This window comes from Microcebus murinus, chromosome 22 (genome assembly GCF_040939455.1).
Source record: "Microcebus murinus isolate Inina chromosome 22, M.murinus_Inina_mat1.0, whole genome shotgun sequence".
Lineage (NCBI taxonomy): Eukaryota > Metazoa > Chordata > Mammalia > Primates > Cheirogaleidae > Microcebus > Microcebus murinus.
Genome location: NC_134125.1, coordinates 26,206,803 through 26,225,469, shown reverse-complemented (window position 1 = coordinate 26,225,469; position 18,667 = coordinate 26,206,803). Strand labels below are relative to the sequence as shown.

At 42.5% G+C, this 18,667-nt stretch overlaps 1 protein-coding gene and 1 pseudogene across 2 annotated transcripts in view; both read left to right on the top strand.

The window, feature by feature from the left end:
- Positions 1 to 18,667, top strand: part of DGCR2 (DiGeorge syndrome critical region gene 2) — a 104,085-nt gene that overhangs the window by 42,680 nt on the left and 42,738 nt on the right. The gene's annotated exons all lie outside the window — the stretch shown is intronic.
- Positions 6,492 to 17,732, top strand: LOC105877760 (NADH dehydrogenase [ubiquinone] flavoprotein 2, mitochondrial pseudogene; annotated as a pseudogene).

The following is an 18,667-nucleotide window of genomic DNA, read 5'->3' as shown; positions in this document are numbered from 1 at the left end:
ATATATATATATAGAGAGAGAGAGAGAGAGAGAACATATATATAAAGAATAATATACTTATCATCTCACTGCCCTGAATTAATAACTGCTAAAATTTTGTTCTTTTTTTTTTTTTTCTAGTTTATTTTAAAAGAAATTTTTAAAAACCCGTCATGGATATAGAGCCAAATCCTCATTAACAATCTCCCCCCACCAAATAGAAAAAGAAAAAGAACACTCTTTGCGGGGAAGTAGGAGGTCCACCGATGACCACCGTTGCTGCACAGGCGGGGCCCTCCTGTGCGTCGGGAGTCTCCCGCCCCGCGGGACGCTCAGTCACTCTTGCCAGGCTGCTTTTGAACACAGACTTCAGGATTTCTATAGTTGACCACACGAAGTCATTTCATTGCCCTGCCGAAAGCCTGCTAGAAAAGAGTATAAGATATATAAAACCACGGGGACAATGAAAATGGGAGAAGATGTGACAGTGAGGAGTAATTTCAGCATATTTTGGGAAGACAGATGGGCAGTGTGCCAGGCACAGCCAGGCCCTCAGCCCCTCCGACTCCTTCCGGGCTCTGGCCTGTATTTCAGGGGCTAGAGGGCTGGAGCCGTGGCACTGACACGGTCCTGTCTGCAGGCTTCCGGATGTCAACTGCCCCACAAAGTGCATCTCAGGAAATGGGGAAAGTGGAAGGGAAGTAGACTCCTTCCTTCCTCGGGCAGTGGCGCAGGTGCCCAGGTGAGCTTTGCAGTGGCTCCCGCGCTCTCCTACCGGTCAGCCGTCTCGGCTGCAGAGCTGCTGTGACACTGGCAATTTTCTGCAGTTTCCTAACTATGGGTGGCAGTAGTAGCCTCCTGACTCTTGACCACAACGGCGGGGGTGACATGGTAAGGCTAGAGGAGGGCCCTTTATTTTCCTGGCCTCGCGAATTGTTTTGAAAACACTCAATTCCCTGTATTAAACGCTTTGAGTTTGAAATGGCTAGCACAGTTTCTGTTTTCCTAACAGAACCATCTTTGCTATAAATGGGAATTAGCAAAGGATGTGTAAAATTGTTAATGGAGAAAAGTTTACAGCTTTATTAAGAGACATTAAAGACTTGAGCAAACAGCACGGGGCGTTCCTGGCTGGGAAGACTCAGCGGGGCAGGCTGCTCACACCCGCTGCTGGGCTCGGGCAGCTTTACTCTAAAGCCCCAAAGAAATGTGGCAAGTCGATTCTAAAATGCTGAGAAATCTAACTCCTAATATTGTTGGCTCATTTGGAAGAGGGAGAGACAGGAGACAGCACTTGCCTTACCAGTGTCAAGGCTGACTTTAAAATGGGCTTAAGGAAACCCACATTGGCCAGCCAGACAGAAGCTGTCAGAAGCAGACCCATGAAACTACTCGATACAGGGCAGAGGTGGAATTACAGGTCACTGGGTGGAGGAGGGACTGCTCACACACAGTGCTGTGGCTGTCATGAGACGATGAAATTGGATTCCTGACAACATAAGGAAAAATCAGTTTGGGGTAAATTAAAGAAAAACTTTCGGAAGACAATATAGGAGAATATCTTTATGACTTTGTTAGAGAAGGTTATTTTTTAAAATCACAAAAAACGTTCACTCTAAGACAAAACTGACAAATTTTACTAGATTAAAATTAAGATCTTCCCTTAATTAAAAGACCCCAATAATGAATGTGAAAAGAGAAGCCACAAAGTGGGGAGAAGATATTTGCAACACTTACAGCTTGTAAAGGACTACGACGAGCATATAGAGAACTCCTGCATATGAACAAAAGACAGAAGCAGGCATGTCATAGAGAAATTGATGAGAACGGTGATTAAACTTAGAAAGAGGCTGAGTGCGGTGGCTCACACATGTAATCCTAGCACTCTGGGAGGCTGAGGTGAAAGGATGGCTTGAGGTCAAGAGTTGCAGACCAGCCTGAGTAAGAATGGGACCCTGTCTCTGCTGAAAATAGGAAAATGAGCCGGGCATGGTGGTGCCTGTAATTTCAGCTACTCAGAAGGCTGAGGCAGGAGGATCTCTTGAGCCCAGCAATTTTGAGGGGTTGCAGTGAGCTATGATGACACCACTGTACTCTAACTGGGGTGATAAAACAAGACTCTGTCTCAAAAAAAAACAGGCCGGGCGCGGTGGCTCACGCCTGTAATCCTAGCACTCTGGGAGGCCGAGGCGGGCGGATTGCTCGAGGTCAGGAGTTCAAAACCAGCCTGAGCAAGAGCGAGACCCCGTCTCTACTAAAAATAGGAAGAAATTAATTGGCCAACTAATATATAGAAAAAATTAGCCGGGCATGGTGGCGCATGCCTGTAGTCCCAGCTACTCGGGAGGCTGAGGCAGGAGGATTGCCTGAGCCCAGGAGTTTGAGGTTGCTGTGAGCTAGGCTGACGCCACGACACTCACTCTAGCCTGGGCAACAAAGTGAGACTCTGTCTCAAAAAAAAAAACAACAAAAAAAACCCCAAAAACAACAATAAAAAAACAAACTTAGAATAATATACTTATCTAATAAACTTAGAAAAAGATATTCAACTTCATTAGTATTCAACATCTACATACAGTAGATACTGTTTTTATAGATTCTTAGATTGGCAAAAATTAAGATGTCTGACAAAGCCAAGTATTGGGGAGGATGTAGATAGCTTGGAAATCTTATTTTCTCCTTTGTACCCACTTTGAAAGACAGGCATTATCTTGCACAGCGGAACATTCTCATATTCTATGATCCAGGATTTCCATTTGGGAACACTCTGGAACAATTCTCACAGTACTGATTGTACTGACACACGTCTTGGAAACAACCCAATTGTCTGTTTCCACACACCTGACAGTGGAGTATCCTACTCCAATGACAACATGTGAATGTTAGGTTTATGCAGCAACCTGGATGAATCTTAGAAACAGAATGTCAGGTGACAAAAGCAAGTTTCTAAAAACTACATACGGCACAATGAAGACAAGCAAAACAGACCGTTACATTACCTGCAGACATTTAATGCATACACATGTGGGAAACTAAAAGGAAAAAAAGCACAACAGTGATACACAACATTCTGGCTCCGGATTCCTCCCTGGTGGGGACATGGAGGGATAAGACTGGGAGAAGCAAATGCGTCCGTTCAGCCCTGCGGGGATGCTTGAGTTCTCAAGTAGGGTGTGGGGAGCTAGTTCACCACTACATTTATCTTACATATGCATTGCAGACATATATTCTTTGCAGTTTCTGAGATATTATATAGTGTTTTTCTTTTTAAAGAAAAGCCAGTAGAAGAAGAGCGAGGACTGACTTAGCAGAGCAGAGCAGCTGCGGCCATGGCCTACTCGGGAGAGTGATGAGGAGCGAGCGGCTGCCCTGCGGAGCCCCGAAAGGGGTGCAGCGCTCAAAGGCCGGAAGGCAGGACGCTGGGCGTCAGGTGTGGGAATGGGTGGGGGCGGCATTCTACCTTGGCACCCCACACTTTCTTCTTCTCTCTCCACAGCTAGGTGACTGTTCTCCCACCAGAAAACGTGGGGTTTATTTTCTAGGCCTGCACTGTCCAGTCTGGTAGCCATGAGTCACATGTGGCTTTTGAGCACCGGAAACGTGGCTGTTTTGAAGGGAGTGCTGGATGCACGCCAGATCACACGGACTTAGCACAAAAAAAGAATGTAAAACATCTTGTGAATACTTACTTTTTTTGAGATAGGGTTTGCTCTGTCTCCCAGGCTAGAGTGCCATGGCATCAGCCTAGCTCACAGCAACCTCAAACTCCTGGCCTCAAACGATCCTCCTGCCTCAGCCTCCCGAGTAGCTGGGACTACAGGCATGTGCCACCATGCCCGGCTAATTTTTTCTATATATATTAGTTGGCCCATTAATTTCTTTCTATTTATAGTAGAGATGGGGTCTCGCTCTTGCTCAGGCTGGTTTCGAACTCCTGAGCTCAAACAATCTGCCCGCCTCGGCCTCCCAGAGAGCTAGGATTACAGGCGTGAGCCACGCTGCCCGGCCTGTAGTGGGAAATTTTGTGACATTTTTACTTGCCTTTGCCCCGTATCCTCCCTGTGTGGCATAGCAAGATCTGAGGGAAGCAATTCCCTCCCTCTAGAGGGAGCAGAGCACACCTTGCCACACTCCAGCCTGTCGGGGACTGCCTGCGGGACTCATCTCTGTTCTGCCTGGTTTAGAGCTCGGATCTCACTGCAGGAAAGATGGAAAGTGGTAGGCTCTGCTGGTAAGAGCTGCAGGGGGACTGCAGCTATACAGATGCCTGGGGCAGAGGACAAAGGCTAGAGGAATACAGCAGAACACCCAAGACCCTGAGAAGCATTCTTTGGAAAATTAAGCCAGCCTTGTATACTTGGGAATCAAGAAAAGCTCACTCATGGGCTCAGGTAAGATACATGCACAGAAAAGACTCAAGAAAACCTTAAATCTTCATCCTGGGCTGACCACAAGGCTTAAACCAAGCCCTGATAATTAAGATCTTCCTTGGCACGGAGACTGTCTGCAAAGACTGGGAGAGGTGACTGAGTTTTCAAATGCCTAATCAAAAAGAAAAAAAAAGGTCACTGGGTGTGGTGGCATGCACCTGTAGTCCCAGTTACTCGGGAGGCTTCGGTGGGTGGGAGGATCACTTGAGCCCAGAAGTTTGAGGCTGCAGTGTGCTATGATCTTGTCTGTGAATAGCCACTGTGAGATCTCATCTTTTAAAATAGAAAAAACTAAAAGTATACAAAGAAACAGGAAAACATGGCTCCTTTAAAGGAAGAAAATAAAGTGGCAGAAACTACCTCTGAAGAAACACAGGCATTGGACATAGTAGACAAAGACTTTAAAACAACATCTTAAATGTGCTCAAAGAGCTAAAGGAAAACACAAAGAACTAAAGGAAGGTGGGTACAGTGGCTTGAGCCAATGTAGTAGCTTGCACCTATAATCCCAGCTATTCAGGAGGCAGAGGTGAGAGGATCACTTGAGGCCTTGAGTTTGAGACCAGCCTGGGCAACACAGTAAGACCCTGTCTCCAAAAAACTTTTTTGAAAAGTTAGCTAGGCATGGTGGTACATGCCGATAGTCCCACTACTTGGGAGGCTGAGGCAGGAAGATCCTGGACAATATAGTGAGACCTCATCCTAAAAAACACAAAAAAACTAAAGTATATCAGGACAATGATATATGAACAAAGTCAGAATATCAACAGAGAAATGAACCAAATGGTGGACCTGAAAAATACAACAACTGAACTGAAAAGTTCACTGCAGGGGTTCAATAGGAGACTTGCAAAAGCAGAGGAAAGACTAGGTGAACTTGAAAACTGGACATTTGAAATTGAGTCTGTGGAACAAAAATAAAAATGAAGAAAGGTAAACAGAGTCTAAGGGACTTACAGGATCACCCAACAGCAGAATACACATTTTTTTTCTCAAGTGCACATTGCACACTCTCCAGGATAGACCATGTGTTTAGAGCCAAATAAGTTCTTAATATATTTAAAAGACTAAAATCATAGAAAGTTTCTTTTTTGATTACATTAGAAATAATACAAGGAAAGCTGGAAAATTCACAAACACATGAACATCATACTCTTAATTATGGGTCAAAGAAAAAATCTTGGGAAATTATTAATAGAAAATATCTTGAGACAAATGAAAACATGGCAGCCAGGTATAGTGGCTCATGCCTGTAAATCCCAGTAACTTGGTAGGCAGAGGTGGAAGGATTCTTGAGCCCAGGAGTTTGAGATTAACCCTGGGCAGAACAAGACCCTTTCTCTAAAAAAATGGGGGAAAAAAATTAGCCTGGCATGGTGGTGCATACCTGTAGTCCCAGCTACCTGGCTACCAGTGTGGCTGAGCCTGGAGTTCAAGGTTGCAGTGAGCTATGACGGTGCCACTGCACTCAAGCCTGGGTGAAAAAATGAAAACAACATTCCAAAACTTAGGGACAAAGTGGAAGCAATGATATTTGAGAAGATCAAGAAATTGACAAACATTTAGCTAGACTGACTTAGAGGAAAAAAGAAAAAGAATGCTCCAATAACTAAAATCAGAAATGAAGGTTGGGACATTTCTACCAACTTCACAGAAATTAAAAGGATTAAGTACTATGAAGAATTTTACACTTAAACTGGATAACCTGAATGAAGCAGACAAATTCCTGGAAACGTGTAACCCCCAAGACTGAATTGTGAAGTAGGAAGACTGAATAGGCCCATAATTAGTGAGGAGGGGCCCCGCTGTCCTCCCCCGGGAACTGTGTAAGGCGGCTCAGCACGCGGGGACGGCTGCGGTCGCGTGGGCGGGGCGGTGGCGTCACGTGGGCGCAGGTGGGCGGGCGGGAGCAGGTGGGGCGAAGGCGCGGCTGCTGTGGTTGGCGGCCGCCCTTTGGGCCTAGTTGAGACGGAGCGTGGGGACGGCGACTGGGGGAGGGGAGGGGCCACGTGGGGGAACCTCGCGGGGTGGCTGGTGGCGCTCCCAAGGAGTCCGGGGGCGGGAGGAGGAGGGCGAAGGGCAAGGAAGGGCCGCCAGGTGTAGGCCGGAGTCGCCCTAGCAGGTGCAGGGCTTTCGTTTTCCTTCTCGCGGTTGGTGTTGAGGTGGAAGCAGCTTTCTCTTCCCGAGGACCCCGGCCCACTGGATGCTTCCACAGTGAGCCGGGCGGAGCCTGAACCGAAGCCGGGCGCTCTTCTTGCAGGGCCTAGGGTCAATTCACACACTGGGCATTTCTCTGCAGGGCCAGCTAGCGTCGCGTGCGCGCCTTTGCCCGCCTGGCTAGGGCGCACGCATCGTTTCGCTCGCTCTCTCTTGCTTTTCACTGCTGTTAGTTCCTAGTGTTCAAAAGTTGGCAAGCTCGTGGGTGGCTCTATTCCTCCACCAATTTGTAGCTTTAGTGAGAAATAAGGGAAGCACATTAGCTTGTGTTTCCATATAGAGGTAGCTTTCTCGTTGAGTTTTACTTTAAGCTTTTGTACAACACTGCAAAAAGTTTTTACAAAATCCTATTTTATATGCTGTGTTGACCATCTGTGGGATGCAGTTAGAAGGGAAGGAATTGCCTTTTCAGATTTTAATCACAGGAAAATGTTTGGAGGTTGCCAGAGAGTTTTAAAATTCCGTTTTGCTGCAAGAAAAGTGTTTTATTATTAAATGATAATTAGCATGTAAGCAAGTGTCTTAAGTGAACAGACTTTCTCAAAGAATATCAGCGGGCTAATATTAGTAAGCACCGAATGCCAAAAATGTATCAGGGAGTATTTTGACCTACTTTTCAACAGTGTTGTAACGCATGTTGTGATTAATGGGTGGAAGGGAGTTTTGTAAATAATAGAAATAAATTACTCTTGCTAAACTTTATACAGACTGATAATTAAAAACTAAATTACAAGGCCCAAAACTTAGAAGATGTCATTGGGATCTGCTGTAGCTCTGAAAGTTTCCAAGTTACACTTATATTTGTAAAATAAGATTTGTAATCCTAAATACATATTTCATTTCCAGATACATGAAGGGTCATGATTTTCCTTAGACGTTTCACTAACTGTTGTAGATTAACACCTGTGGATTTAACATATTAAACTATTACAGTAGTGGTAGTGGGATTTCCAGTCCCTTTGACAGACTGGCAAGTATTGATTCAATAAAATCAATCACCTTTTTTTCTGTGACCTTTAATCTTAAAAATGGAAAAACAAAAATATGTTTACTGTATTTAGTAATACAGATAAACTCATTTTTCATATATAACTCTTTTGTCATCTTTCCATTTGTTTACATTTTAAAAAACAAAAATAGAGTCATACACTATTTACTCTTTAGCACTTAATGTGGTCATCAACATTCATTCCAACTGATAAAGCCCATCTGGTAAATGCACCAAGAATACACCTGTAGTCCCACAAAGTTAGGGTTATTCATTTGCAGCAGGATGGAGTTTAGGTAAAATTTAAATAAAGCAATGTTTTGAAAAACTCAAAGCAAAGCAGGGCTGTATATAAAGGAATTAGTATCAAGTTTGGTCTAAGTAGACTGAGAATCCTAATTCCTTGTAAATGACAAAGTTAAGACGTTGTGTTTGAAACTCCTTCCCTGAAGTTTTGCACGTGGGCTGGAAATAAGGACTGTTTTTTCTAGGAATGACAAAAACACAATGCCACTCAGAAATGAGGAATGAACTATAAATATGTTCAAGAACATGGACAAATCTCAATATAATTATGCTGACTGAAAGAAGCCAGACAATAAAGAGTATATATTGTATGATTCCATTTATATAAAACTAGAAAATGCAAACTAATCTGTAGTGACAGCAAATTAGTGGTTACTTGGGGATGTGAGATGGGAGCAAGGAGATGTGGGAGGGGGAATTACTAAGGGGCACCAAGAAACTTGGGAGTCATGGATAGGTTCATTATTTTTATTGTGGTGATGGTTTTACGGATATATATATTTCAAGAACTTCTCAAATTGTGTACTTTAAGTTCTGTAGTTTAATTAGTGTCAAGTGTACTCCAATAAAGCAGTTTATAAAAAAAAAAATTAGTAAGGAGATTAGATTGACTCAGTAATCAAAAACCTCTCAAAAAAAGAAAAGCCTTGGACCAGATGGCTTTACTGTTTAATCCCGCCAAACATTTAAAGAAGAATAAACGTTAATCCTTCCTAAACTTTTCCAATAACTTGAAGAGGAGGGAACACTTCATAATCAATTCTGTGAGTACAGCATTATCCTGATACCAAAGCTAGACAAAGATACTACTAGAAAACTACAGACCAATATCCTTTATGAATATGATGCAAAAATCCTCAACAAAATACTAGCAAGCCAAATTCAGTAGCATATCAAAAGGATTTATATACCAGGACCAAGTGGGATTTATTCCTGCAATGCAAGAATGGTTTAACAAACTAAAATCATTATAATACACTAAACTAGATACAGAGAGAGGAAAAAAACCACATGATCATCTCTATGCAGAAAAAGTATTTGGCTGGGGGGAGGGGGGAAATAGGCTTTTATTGAAACCTTAAAATCTGTACCCCCATAATATGCTGAAATTTAAAAAAAAAAGTATTTGGCAAAATTCAACACCCTTTCATGATCAAAACACTCAACAAACTAGGAATAGAAGGAAGCTGCTACTTCAACATAATAAAGACCATATATGAAAAACCTACAGCTAACCCAGTAGTGAAAGACAAAAGCTTTTCCTTGGAGATCAGGGATGAGACAAGGATGCCTGCTTTTGCCACTTTGATTTGCCATAGCATTGGTAGTTAATTGCCCACAACAATTTGGCAAGAAAATCAAAATTGGAAAAGGAGGGCCGGGCGCGGTGGCTCACACCTATAATCTTAGCACTCTGGGAGGCTGAGGCAGGCGGATCGCTTGAGGTCAGGAGTTCGAACCCAGCCTGAGCAAGAGCGAGACCCTGTCTCTACTAAAAACAGAAAGAAATTAATTGGACAACTAAAATATATAGAAAAAATTAGCCGGGCATGGTGGCGCATGCCTGTAGTCCCAGCTACTCGGGAGGCTGAGGCAGCAGGATTGCTTGAGCCCAAGAGTTTGAGGTTGCTGTGAGCTAGGCTGACGCCACAGCACTCTAGCCCAGGCAACAGAGCAAGACTCTGTGTCAAAAAAAGAAAAGAAAAATCCTTCCTAAAATTAATATGGAATCTTAATAGCCCCCTAATAGCCAAAACAAGCTTAAAAAAGAAGAACAAAAGTTGAAAGCCTCACTTGTACTGATTTCAAAACCTACTGTTAAGCTACAATAATCAAAACAGTGTGAAACTGGCATAAAGACAAATATAGTCCAGTGGAATATAATACAGAGCACAGAAATAAACCTTGTGTATAATGGTCCAATGATTTCCCACAAGGGTGCCAAGACCATTCAGTGAGAGAAAGCACTTTTCATAAATAGTGCTAGGACTCTTGGACATCCACATCAAAATAACAAAGTTGGACCCTTAACTAATGGTATACAAAAATTAACTCAGAATGGACCAAAGACTTAAATGTGAGACCTGAAACCATAAAACTCCTAAAAAAACAGAAGGAAAGCTTTGTGACATTGGGTTTAGCAATGATTTCTTACATATGACACCAAAAACAGGCACTAGAAGAAAAAATAAATAAATTAGACTACATTAAAATTTAGTTTTGAAAATGAAAACCAATCATTCTGTTTTAATAAGGGTACAAATCCAAATGGAAATATGTTTAAGCAGACCAAATAACATTCCTATGAGATATGTAGTGCAAAATTTGTTTGAAGTATAACGAAAAATACATTGTCCACAGATGGTGTCATTAAAGGAAACATTCAACAGAGTGAAAAGGCAGCCTACAGAATGGGAAAATTTGAAAATCGTATATCTGATAAGGGGCTAATATTCAAATGACAAAAAGAATTCCTATAGCTCAACAACAAAAAACAAACAACCCTATTAATAATGAGCAAAGGCCTTGAATAGACATTTCTCCAGAGGAGATACACAAATGGCCAATACGCACATGAGAAGATGCTCAACATCACTAATCATTAGAGAAATGCAAATTAAAGTGACAAGATAGCTCACACTCATTAAACAGAAAATGCCAAGTGCTGGTGAGGATGTGGAGAAATGGGAACCCTAGTGCAGGGTTGTTCAGAATGTGAAATGGTGCAGGCACTATTACAGTGTGGCAATTCCCCGTAAAATTAAAAATAGAATTACCATTAGCAATTCCACTTCTGGATATGTACTCAAAAGAATTGACCTCTGGAAGGCCACAGCGGGCGGATCCTTTGAGCTCAGGAGTTCGAGACCAGCCTGAGCAAGAGCAAGACCCCATCTCTACTAAAAATAGAAATTAATTGGCCAACTAAAAATACATATAGAAAAATTTGCCAGGCACGATGACACATGCCTGTAGTCCCAGCTACTCGGGAGGCTGAGGCAAGAGGATCACTTGAGCCCAGGAGTTGGAGGTTGCTGTGAGCTAGGCTGATGCCACGGCACTCTAGCCTGGGCAACAGAGTGAGAATGTCTCAAAAAAAAAAAAGAATTGACAACAGGGACTCAGGATATTTGTATGCCCATGTTCATAGCAGTATTATTCAACAGTAGCCAAAAGATGTGAGCAACCCTAGTGTCCATCAGCAGATGAATGGATAAGCAAAATGTGGTCCACGAATATGATGGCATATTGTTCAACCTCAAGAAGGAAGGACATTCTGACACATACCATGTTGATGGATGATCCTTGAAGCCATTATGCTCAGTGAAATAGGCCAGCCAAAAATAACGTACTGGCCAGGCGCAGTGGCTCACGCCTGTAACCTTAGCACTTTGGTTACCAAGAGTGGGAGGATGCCAAGGTGGGATGATTGCTCGAGGTCAGGAGTTGGAGACCAGCCTGAGCAAGAGTGAGACCCTGTCTCTACTAAAAATAGAAAGAAATTAGCCAGACAATTAAAAATCTATATGGAAAAAAATTTAGCCGGGCATGAGGGCATGCACATGCCTGTAGTCCCAGCTACTCGGGAGGCTGAGGCAGGAGGATCGCTTGAGCCCAGGAGTTTGAGGTTGCTGTGAGCGAGGCTGACGCCACGCACTCACTCTAGCCTGGGCAACAAAGCGAGACTCTGTCTCAAAAAAAAAAAAAAAGAAAAGAAAATTCCCTGGAAATGACAGACTGTAGCTTTGGATGGGAAGGGCCTGGGACGGTAATTTTTTTAAAAAGATGTTTACAGGACTGTTGCCTGCGTGACTGCAGAGCATCCGTGTTTCCCTGAAAATAAGACCTGCCCATAAAACAAGCCCTACCTGGAAAATAAGCCCTAGTGAGTGACGGGCGTGGCTGCGCAGCGCATCTGCACAACCCGTGCGTGTCGCCGCGGAGCGGGAAAGAAGGCGAGCAGCCCTTCTCACCTGCCCCGTGAGACCTCTATGGCTCGACAGGAGAGATCAGGGCCGATGGTTCTAAAGGAAATAGAGTCACAAGATATTCAGGATGGAATTCGGGGTTTGGAGAGTTATGATGATGTTCCAGAAGAAGACGACTTAACTATATTTGAATAAATGTAGATTGTTGTACCGTACTTAAAAAAAATAACACACCCCCTGAAAATAAGCCCTAGCCCAATATTATCTTCTTGAGGGAAAATAAATATAAGACCCTGCCTTATTATCAGGGAGACACAGTAATACGGAGGACGTCGGACCTTCAAAAGGGAGTCACAGGATGCCATGCAGGAAGACTGTGTCTCCTTTTTGTTGGCACAACCTTTTGTTTTCGCTCTGGAGATAATCATTGTCATCATCATCCTTTTGGCTTTTTGGTAACAGCTTTGAGGTGTAATTCACAGACTGTACAATTATAATGGTGTTTAGTGGATTTTTAGTATTCACAGAGTCGTACATCCATCATAACAGCCAGCTTTAGACTATTTTTGTCACACCAGAAGGAAATGGGTGCCCATTAGCAGACACTCTCCGTCTCCCCTAGAGCTTCCCGGCCCCAGGCCGTCTGGCCTGCTTTCTGTCTCTATGGATGTGCGTCTTATGCACATCCATAGAAATGGAACCATAGAGTATGCAGTCTTTTGTGACTGGCTTCTTTCACTTAGCACGATGTTTTCAATGTTCATCCTTATTGCTTTCTCTTTGGTTTACTTTTTTTTAATATCTGTGTCTCCATGATAAGTCTGTAATAATTTTTTAACAGCTTTACTGAAATATAATTTACATACCATAAAATGCACTGGTTTTAGAAGTGTGCCATCCAATGATTTTTTAGTAAATTTAGAGTTTTGCAGCCATCACCACAATTTTAGAATAATTTCCTTGTCGTAAAAAGATCCTTTGCACCATTTGCAGACTCCCTGTACCTTTCCCCAGTCCTGGACAAGCACTGTCTGTTTTCTGTCTCTTGTAGACTTGCTTTCTGTTGACATTATGTATAAATGAGTCATATAATAAGCATTCTTTTGCGGCTGGCTTCTTTCGCTTAGCATAATGTTTTTGAGGTTCATCCATCTTGCGGCCTGTGTTAGTAGTTCATTGCTTTTCATTGCCACATATTCCATTGTATACATTCCACATTTTTTAAAATCCATTCACTGTTTGATGAGCTTCCAGTTCTGGGCTACTATGAATAATACTCCCATGACCATTGGTGTACCAGTTTTTGCATGGACACATGCTTTCATTTCTCTTGGGCAAATACATAGGAGTGAATTTTGGTGTCATAGGGTTAAATTTAAGAAATTGCCAAACTGTTTTCCATTGTGGCTGTAGATTTGCAATTTTTTGCTGTGTTTTGTTTTGAGACAAGGTTTCACTCTGTTGGTGGGGCTAGAATGCAGTGGTGTCATCATAGCTCACTGCAACCTTAAACTCCTGGGCTCAAGTGATCCTCCTGCCTCAATCTCCCGAGTAGCTGGGACTACAGGCACGTACCTCCATGCCTGACTAATTTTTTTCTGTTCTTTGTAAAGATGGGGTCTTGCTTTTGCTCAGACTGGTCTTGAATTCCTGGGCTGAAACAGTCCTCCCACCTTGGCCTCCCAAAGTGCTAGGATTACAGGTGTGAGCCACTGTGCCGAGCCTGCTTCACATTTTTTATAAAAAGGACCTAGTAGTCCCTCTCTCCTGATATCCCCTCAATTGTAGATCTACCATGTGCTCTACCAGGCAGAGTTCTTTGAATTCTTCTCTCCTGGAGCCCCCAGCTACCCCAACCTGTTAGCGCTGTTGTGCCAGCTGCCCACCTGCACTATCAAGGTGGGGGAATCAGTTGATTTTGCCTTCATCTCTCTCTCTCATGTTGGACCCTCTGCTTCTGGCTTTTATATCTTTCTTGTTTTGGTTTACTCCCTCATTTTACTGGAGTACTGCCTCCTTTGTAACTTCTGCAGAAAATGAACATGGGAGACAAAAGTTTTTGTTTCCTTTTTTGCATGTCTGAAATGTATTTTACCTTCATACATGATAAGTTTGCTGGATTTAGAATGACAAGGTAGAAGTAATTTTCTCCTATAATTTGGAAGGTCTTACTCCATTTTTTTACAAGCTTTCAAAGTTGCTAGTGCCATAATAGTTCCTGCTCCTTTGAACATAACCTGTTTTCTTTCTGAGAATTTTGAGTTCCTTTTGGGGCACTGTGCTGGATATGCATCTTAGAGACTCATGCCTTTCATTTTAGGGAAAAGTATCACTAGATTTCATCTCTTCCTGTTCTCTTCTGCTTTCTTTTTTGTTCTCTGTTTCTGAAACTACTATTATTGGGAATTGGAGTTCTTGGACTTATGCTCAACTTTTGATGTTTCCAGTTTCCATCTCTTTATTATTTCACTTTTAGTAGGTTTCTACTTCTGCCGTATCTTTTAATGAGTTTTCATTTTTATTGTCATGTTCATTTCTATGAGAGCTGTGACAGAGGGGGTAGCGGTTAGTGTTGTCTGCATGTTCCCTCTTAACAGCATCCCTTTCTTGTTTTGTGAATTCAGTGGAGTCTCACTTTGCACATGTTAACGGCATATTTTTAGTTTTGTTTAACTTTTCATCTCTCGGTGCTCATTTACTCCGTGGTGTTTTCCTCTGGGGTTTGGTCTCTGCCTTTCATGTGAAAGCTCTCCTCAGAGGTTTGGTGGTCCTTGCTTATCTGCTGTGTGGCAGAGGAACTTGACGTTCTATACCCGTGGGCCTCCCAGGACGGGGAACCAGCTGGAATGTTTCATCGGGGATCTTCTTCTACCCTTTGGGACTTTTTCTTGGACTGATCAGATTTTTTCCATAGAGAATGTTCCCAATCTGCCGGATCCAGGCTGGGGTTCTGAGAGCTTAGTGGAGGGAAAGAGGCTGGGGCATCTGCCTCCACCCCAACCCCAGTGAGGAACCCTGATTTTCATCTGCACTGGGGCCCCTCAGCCCAGAGACCACCTTCTCACCAGTAGATCACCAGTTTACTGTTGATTTGGTTACTGCTTGAGTTGTAGGGAGGGATCTGAATGTGTCCAACTCCCTCCTTCCAGTTTTTAATCAGAGCAGTTTCAGATCTATAGCAAAGGCGTGTGAACGGTACAGCAACCACTCCTGTAGCCTTTCCCCCATTCGCCGGTAGTGTTGGCCACTATTGCTCTCTGCGTGTCTTTTTCTGAATGCTTTGAGAGGTTATAGATATCATGACATTTTACCCCATTTAGTATTTAATTGTCATTGAAGAACAAAAACTATCCCCTATAGTTTTCACATGCAAGAAATTTACTATAATACTATTCATATTCTCATTTTTTCATTGTCTCCAAAATGTCTTCTACAGGTTTTTTTTTTTTAATGCAGGATTTATTCAAGGATTACACATGTATTTTATGTATTTACACATGTGTTACACATTGCCTTCTTGCTTTGTTCTTTAATCTAGAATTATTCCCCAGCCCTTTTTTGGGGGGAGGGTGGAGGGTGCCTTTCATGACGTTGACTGATTTGAAGATTTCAAATTAGTTGTTTTGTAGAATGTCCTTCAATTTGAACTTGTCTCTTTCCTCATGATTAGCTTTGGGTAATACTCTTTATTTAAAAATCAGGTATACTACCTTGGCCATAAATTGTCATATCATAAGGCACATGAGGTCACTTAGTCCCATTATTGGTGATATTCAGTTTGATCACTTAAGGTAGTGTCTTCCAGATGTCACTATTGTAAATATTTCTTTCCCCTTTTGTAATGAAAAGTAACTTGTGGAGAAGTAGTGAAGAAGTAGTGTGTGGGATGGTATCTAGTTTTTCCCCCGATAGCTTCACACCCTATTATTTTAGGTTCTGTGGATGACTCTTGTCTGAATCAGTTATGACAGTGATGGTTAAAAAATGGCAATTTTTATAATTTTGCTATACACCCTACATTTAATAAATGACACTATTCTAGGTGGCTGGGGAAGGGCGAACTGTCTGGCCAGCCATGTGCTTCGCCGTGGTGTGTGGGGTCTGGGCAGCTGGAACTGCCACCCAGTGGGGAAGACACAGAAGGAATTTGCATAAGACAGCAGTGCAAAGTGGAGCCGGAGGAGCTTTCTCTGTGCACAGAGGTACTTCTGAGAATAACCCAGATTTGATTTCACACCAGAAAACTGTAAGAGGATAGAGGCAATTGTAAAAAACCATCCAGAAGGGCATGAAGCAGCAGCTGTGCTTCCGGTCCTGGATTTAGTCCAGAGGTGAAATGCACCGTTGCCCGTCTCCGGCGGGAACAAGGTTGCAGAAGGTTTTAAGTACCTCCAGTAAGAGCACATCAAGTGGCAGCTTTTCCTACAACGCACAATCAAAAGCCAGTTGCAAAGTGTCACATTCAGGTCTGTACTGCTAACACCCTGCATGCCTTGAAACTGTCCGCAGCATACTGGATGGAGGCCATTCGGAAAAGTGTGGAATGAAGGTTAGGGACACTACACCTGACACGGTTTTCACTCTTACAGAGGTGGAATGTGTATGGGCCCGTGTAAATGCACCAGTGGTTCAAATAAATGACAACTGCTATGAGGATCTGACACCTAAGGATATTAAAGATATTATTGATGAGCTCAAGGCTGGCAAAATTCCAAAACCTGGGCCAAGGAGTGGGTGCTTCTCTTGTGAGCCAGCTGGGGGCCTTCCCTCTTTAAGGGCTGGCTTGTGTGTGTGAGGAGGTCTCCTCCACTTATATTCAGCTGTAAATATGTCACTGGAGATATAAAATATGAACTTCCTATCTATTATACAAAAACAATAAAATAAAAGATAAATGATACTATACTGTAAAGAGCTGTTCTGTTTCTCTTCTTTATTTTCTGGCACTACAAGTTGCTCCAGGCCCATCTCACACTTCCGCTGTCCCCCCAGCCTTGGGGGCAGCCACTTCTCCACGAGACCTGCTTCCTCTGAGGGAATGGAAGCAGAGCTGTGGGCGTTAGCTCTGCCCCTCCTCCCTGGGAGTCTACGGCCCTGTCTGTAGATGGAGCTAGAAACAGAAGTTCATCTTTATTGATACTTGTAACTCTAATCTACACTTAGAGTTCTTCCCTCCTCCCATTTCCTGTTTGCAGCTCCTTTCCCAAAACCCTAGAGCCCTGGTCCCAGCCTCATCTGTATTTACTGATTTGGCCAGTCCTACAATACACATGAAGTAGCTTTGGAATTACTCCTCCTACCTACCAATAACAAACCTTCTAAGTAAATGCCAGGTTCCTTTGCAGTTCTTCGTGTTGCTGCACTGTTCCTTCCCCCTGAGGGAGTGTAGTTGGAGTTCTTTAGTCCAAAGTCCTTGGGATCCATTCTTTCTTTTCTTCTGTGTGATGTTAACGTTCAGTTCTGTTTGTATTCAGTTTTAGGACTTTGCCTCCTCATCTTGTTTAAGTTAATTTTTTTATTGAGATATAATTCATAAAATTCACTGCTTTGAAGTATATGCAATTACATGGTTTTTAGTATATTTATTTACAAAGTTGTATAACTGATTTTTCAAATTTTATTTGTAAAATATATGAAATGTAAGAAAGATCCAAGTTATAATCACATGAAAAATTTATTCACATAACTATATGAAAAACACACTCCCTTCTCGTCCTTCACCCATTAATAAAAATAAGCAAATATATATATGTATATTTTATTTCCTTATTTTTCCTGCTCCTTATAGAAAAAATTATCTTACTGTGTATATATACTATTTGCACTGTGATTTTTTTTTGAAACAGAATCTCACTCTGTTGCCCTGGCTAGAGTGCCGTGGCGTCAGCCTAGCTCACAGCAACCTCAAAGTCCTGGGCTCAAGCAATCCTTCTGCCTCAGCCTCCTGAGTAGCTGGGACTACAGGCATGTGCCACCAATGCCCGGCTAACTTTTTCTATACATTTTTAGTTGTCCAGCTAATTTCTTTCTATTTTTAGTAGAGACGGGGTCTTGTTCTTGCTGAGGCTGGTCTTGAACTCCTGACCTTGAGCAATCCGCCCTCCTCGGTTTTCCAGAGTGCTAGGGTTACAGGCATGAGCCACCACGCCTGGCCTGATTTTTTTTTTTAATTTAAAAAATATTGTTGCTATCACTCAGTATCAATTCATAGAAAACGTTCTCGTTTTTTACAGCTATATTGCGCCCCACTTTAGAGGCCTACTATGCTTTAACTAGTCTCCTGTGTATGGGCCTTCCACTTTTCCCGTCATTTTGCTATTAAAAATAATGCCACACTAAATATCCTTGTGCATATATCTCTCCACTCCTGAATTGTTGGAGATATATCGATAGTATACATTCTATATGTAGGATTGCTGGGTTGAAAGTATATGTAGATTTGTTAAATATTGCCAGATTCCTAGTTTTTGTACTTTCCCAGCTTTTGGCCTAGGATTTAGCTTTCTGGGCTCAAATGAGTTTACAGTGATTTACTTCTAAAATAAGACAATTTTGAGACGGACAGAAGCCAAACTGGGTAAGATACTGGGACAACAGGCAGATTGATACATGTGGTCACCCTCTCTACATCACCATGTGTCCTCTGCTTTCCAGTTTTTAGAACGTTGGCATCCTCTTCCCTGCTGTTTGTCCTTGTGACCATATGCCTCGTAAAAATATCGTTACTGTTGTTGCATTAGGTTTTAGGGGAGACTGGAGATGATTGAATGTGTTTGTTCAATGTGATATCTTTAACCAGAAGCTTCAAAAATGTTACT